We start from the raw sequence: 5529 nt of genomic DNA, 5'->3' as shown, positions 1-5529 counted from the left end.
TTGTCCCCATTCCCCTCTGCCTGTAGCTCACACGTGATTACTGGCCGTTTCTCTCACCCCTGTCTTTTCTGGACAAGACGTTCACCGGCTGGACGTCAATTCTCTCGCCTCCCGGCACTTTTTCTCTTCTAATTGTTCTATTTCCTTGAAAAAATTTCTCCCAGGCATTACCCATTACAATTCGTTTTAGCCTAACGGCCCTTAGTGTTTGTCTTCGTCGATTGTTTACTTTGTATGTCCACTCTGTTGTTGTTTGTTCGAAACCCTAACTTTCCCCAAATTTTATATTTTTAAAATTTCTAAATGCTGCTGTCTTATGAAGTCTTCCTTTTTTGTTAATAGCAAGAAATAGGGAGTAGAAAAACAGTCGACAACTGACGAGCGAGTTAGTTTCCTTTTGGTCTTTTGTCCTGTACTTATCTCGCGTGTGTTTACGTATTTTTCACCCGTTGGTGATGTCCTGTACTTAATATGTATTATATATATATATATATATATATATATATATATATATATATATATATATATGTGTGTGTGTGTGTGTGTGTGTGGTGTGTGTGTGTGTGTGTGTGTGTGTATATATGTATATGTATGTATGTATAAATTTATATAAATAGAGATAAGATCATACAGGCTGATATACCCTCCAGCTTTTATCAGGTATCTTGGGGGAAATTTCGAACCTGGGTTCTCATTCCTAAGGTATTTTTCGGTGTAATTATTATTATTGAAGGATAAACAAGATGAGGACAAATATCCGTCAAATGTAAGTAATGTAAATACGGATAAGATCGTTATTTAAAATAGCGATTATATATAGTGGTCAGTATGAGAATAAAAACCTTATAGATAATAATTATTATTAAAATTATAATTAAGTGTATCTAAAAGATACCACTATGCTAGAGATAGCAGTCGAAACTTGACTTTAAAACTGCATCAAGTATTCATACAGAACCTGGAGAAAAGACAAATACACAAATAAACTCGCAAAAAATTATTGGATAATCCCAGATCTAAATATCTGGCTTTGCATAAAATGTACTTTGCATCATCACAGATAGTACATATATATATATATATATATATATATATATATATATATCCACACACTTGTATTACATTAATCTCTTCATCATTCCTCTAGCGTCCTTTGTCTCAACATTAAGTATCACGTTATTTGATTCTCTCCCTCCGCTTCTGTCTGCTTCTATATGCACACGTACACATATATATACACATACATGCATATATACATAAATATATATTTACGAAAAAAGTGGAGGCACGTGGCTTAGTGGTCAGAAGTATTCGACTAAATAAATGTGGTTTCGATTTCAGGACCGGGCGATGCGTTGTGATCGTGTGCAAACACTTCATTTCACGTTGCTCCTGTTCCACTCTGCTGAGTATGCCTGCGAGGGACCGGCGTCCTTTCCATGGGACGCTCCCCCCAAAAGAAAACTGGGAAACCGGTCTTATGAATCTACATGACTCAAGTTTATCCTCGCCTATTTTTTTTTATCACAAAACGGTAACACAGTTCTATATTTAAGAGATGAGGAATTATGTACATAATTCACATTTGACGGATATTTGTCCTCATCTTGTTTGTTGTTAACACAACGTTTCGCCTGATATAACCTCCAGCCTTCATCAGGTGCCTTGGGGAAATTTCGAACCTAGGTTCTCATTCCTATGTTGTTGTTGTTGTCATTATTATTATTATTATTATATTATTATTATTATTATTATTATTATCCAGATTACTGCCTGGAATCGAACTCGGGGTTACTAGCCCGAGCTTTTAACCACTACGCCATATGCCCGTGGGTAATTATAGAGTGAATTTTTAGGGCTTATAAATCTAATATTTTCTATCCGCCCTTAATACCGGTTCCCATATGCTATTCATATCTGCACTCGATCTGCTTAGGAGGTTGTTGTGTCATAGCATATGTGCTGCTTCTTTTAGTTTTCGTATTTTCCAGTCTTTAATCATATTCTCTTCTATTGAAGGTTTTACCCGAAGGATATATTTGCGAAGTGTTGTTTTACTCTTGACTACTGTCCTGATGTCATATGGGCCGCATATCTTTTGTATCTTTTCGGAGAGGCCTTACACATAGAGTAGACCGAGTGGAGACAGTTTATTGATTTCATCCTCTCTTTTCTTCATAATTGTAGAAATAGTATGTTTTTGGTGTAGTTGTTGATTAATAGATTGCTACTGAGCTTGATCATTTCTTCGTGGTGGATATCATGATCGTTGCTTATATTCTCGGCTCGATATTTTAGGCACTGAGCAATCCCTCTCTTTACACTGTATTGATGGTGGGAATTTAAATTAAGGTATCGTCCAGTGAAGGTCGGCTTGTGGTATACGGATGTCCTGAATCCATACTTGGTGCGAGTTATTAATACGTCCAGGGATGCGAGCTGATTGTCTTTTTTCTTTTTACATTGTGAACTGTGTTCACATGATCTAACAGCACTTGGACATCTTCCTGGTGGAGCCAGAGTATAAAGGTGTCATCAGTATATCGCAGTCATAGGGTTGGTTTTAAAGTTGAATAATGTAAAGACATTTCCGTCAGTCTTCCAGTTTTTCTCGAACTTATTATTATGGGGACACCATGGATATATACGAAATCATACCTCCAGCCCACTCACATTGGCTCCTTCCAACTTGTAAATACCTTCTTTTGAGGAGGAGTAAATAAAAACTAGCAAAAACAGACACGATAAAAATGTTACAATGCTACATCTGCTCTGAACAAGCAGCACAATCATGACAACATCATCGAACACCACACCTTTACCAAACTAAGATAAATCCCCAACAATAATTCTCCCATCACATACAGCCACCTCTACAAAACGAAAACACACACAAGATGAGGAACAGCAGGTAAACAAAAAGAAAACAATATCAACAAAACATACCTACCACAAACTTTGAGCTGATAAGGAGCTCTAAAAGAAAACAGGTGTCCTTCACCTTCACCGCACAAAGGGAGAATATTGAAACTGAGAAAGAGCCCTTCAGGTCCAGCGCTTACAAAGTGCCAAATGATTTGAAATTTAGGCAGGGCTTGGAAACATACGAAGAATTGAGGAAGAATTTCATCATTGATCTGGGGAACCCGAGTGCAAGTGACAGCAGTAGGCTCCTAAACGACTCCCCAAAGCAATCTTACAATTTGATGGAGACCGAGTTACTCGGTCTCTGGGTCCAGAAAACTGTCCGCACAGCTCCAGTGATTACAGGTACAGTTGCTGTTCTTAGGTGTTTCATTTTTAAAACCTATGAACTTACTTTATTTTGTAAATAATTTTACAGAGGTGTTGCAGTCTGCTGGGATTGATATCTATAAGCAGACATATTTTGTCAACGTGAATTGTTACCACAATACCTGGTCTGTTGCCCCAAGAATAATAGGTAATGTTGTTGTTTTGAGATGCTACATTCTTCCGATTTCAATCTCCGGATCTTTATATTTACTCAGATTTTCAAAGGTTTTCAGAGAAGTACTTTTGTCGGCTGGGCCCTGCAACATCAATCAGAAGACAAGTCTTTTCAATATGATTTTACACAATCAGATCAGGTTGGTTTGCTTGTATATCCTGATCAGTCGCAAATTAATAATCTCGTTTAATTTACTTTCTATCAAATTATGTAACCTCAGACAACACTTTCCGCAGGATATTTACTGTTCCCAAAAATATTGTCTTTTAAAATGTGGTAATGTTGGGAGATTTTTTTGTTACCGACTCTCAAGTGTTCCAGTATCAATTGGTACCACTCTTAGTTTCATATTCCACATTCTCTCGACACCTATTTTCAAGTCTGCATATTTTACAATTTTCTCTTTTCTTTGTCGTTAATATAATAATCCGGGAAAGCTACATCGATCAACAAACACCTCTTTACAGCACAGTGTCTGACTTTACATGTTCAAATTCTCTGTCTGGACTGTTAAGTCTCTAGGTGATGGGCAGAATCGTTAGCACGCTGGACAAAATGCGTAGCAGTATTTCATCCATCTTTAAGTTTTGAGCTCAAATTCCGCCGAGGTCGACTTTGCCTTTATTCTTTCAGAGTCGATAAAATAAGTACCAGTTGAGCACTAGGGTCGATGTAACCGACATATACCCTCACTTGAAATTTCTGGCCTAGTACCAAAATTTGAAACCATTATTAAGGTAGTGAGCCGGCAGAATCGGCTAGTCCCCTCCCCCAAAATCTCAGACAAAGTCGGAATCGTTTGCATTCCAATCAAAATGCTTAGCGGTATTTCGTCCGTCTTTATGTTCTGAGTTAAAATTCGCCTTTTATCCCTTGGTCTTTCATCCCTTGGGTGTCGATAAAATAAGTACCAGTTGATCACTGGGGTCGATGTAATCGACATAACCCTCCCCCGAAATTGCTAGCCTTGTGCCAAAATTTGAAACCATAATAGGTTTTAGTCGCTTCTTCTTCTTCTTCTAGTGGTTCATCTCCTGAAGTTGTCAAGATGCTTTCTGCTGGCTTTCGCTTGTAAACGTTTGTAGAAAAACAACTGTCCTACGAATCTAATTACGATTATGGACCTATATTTGACTTTGATAAAGCACACAGCCGAAAATTGAATAATATATTATTTCCGGAACACAGTGTTTATATTTGACAACATATAGTTAGTTTTGATTAATTTCGGAATATTTCTAGCTATATTAATGTCACCAGGAACAATATCATCATAGTGAAGTCTAAAAATATGTTATAAAGCTTTTAATAACATCATTTTATTTTAAATGCTTCAAATATTTCATTAAAATTTTCAGCACTGCCTCAACTTAGCATATAGTGCATCACGTATTCACTCATAAATAGACAGATCCCTGGCTAACTTGTTGAATAGATTGGCTAATAAATAAGTTGAGGTCTGTATAACTTTCAGCCCAGACAGCAATCCCTATACACTGCATATTAGTTGCATTGAGACAACGAATGATCCTCTGCCTAGTCACTCAACCGGCTTGAAATAGCAATCAAATTACACTCATGTCATACCCACCGACTTAAAAAACGTATATATACATATATGTACATATATATATATTCATATATATACATATACGTATATATATGCATATATGCCCACATATACATACGTATTCTGTGGTATATGTATACAATTTCTTTCTACATGTTGATACTAATCGATGAAATAATATCGAATCATATGCAGACCGATGCACCACTCTCTAGATTTCATTTCATAGAGTTAAACATCTGAAGTGAAATAATCAGTAACCAAGATAAAAAAATCCCCCAAAAGACTCTATCATATTAGTTGCATTGAGACAACGAAGGATCCCCCGCCTAGTTACTCAACTGGCTTGAAATAGCAGTCAAATTGCACTCATGTCATACTCACTGACTTACAAAACAGAAAGAACTTATTAGTTAATGTAAGTTTAGTTAATCCTAAAATATGCATGGTCACGCTAGAGATCACTTCTTATCTACTCAATTGACATGCA

At 36.7% G+C, this 5529-nt stretch overlaps 1 long non-coding RNA gene across 1 annotated transcript in view; it reads left to right on the top strand.

Annotated features, from left to right (window-relative positions):
- Positions 1-545: 545 nt before the first annotated feature.
- The window catches only part of LOC118767815, an 11236-nt gene continuing 6252 nt past the window's right edge, over positions 546-5529 (top strand). Inside the window, exon 1 of the long non-coding RNA XR_005003731.1 lies at positions 546-583. This is a non-coding gene — a long non-coding RNA (uncharacterized LOC118767815). The remainder of the gene's footprint in view (positions 584-5529) is intronic.

This window comes from Octopus sinensis, linkage group LG2 (assembly GCF_006345805.1).
Source record: "Octopus sinensis linkage group LG2, ASM634580v1, whole genome shotgun sequence".
Lineage (NCBI taxonomy): Eukaryota > Metazoa > Mollusca > Cephalopoda > Octopoda > Octopodidae > Octopus > Octopus sinensis.
Note: the sequence above shows the minus strand (reverse complement) of the source record. Positions and strands in the feature narration are given on the sequence as shown.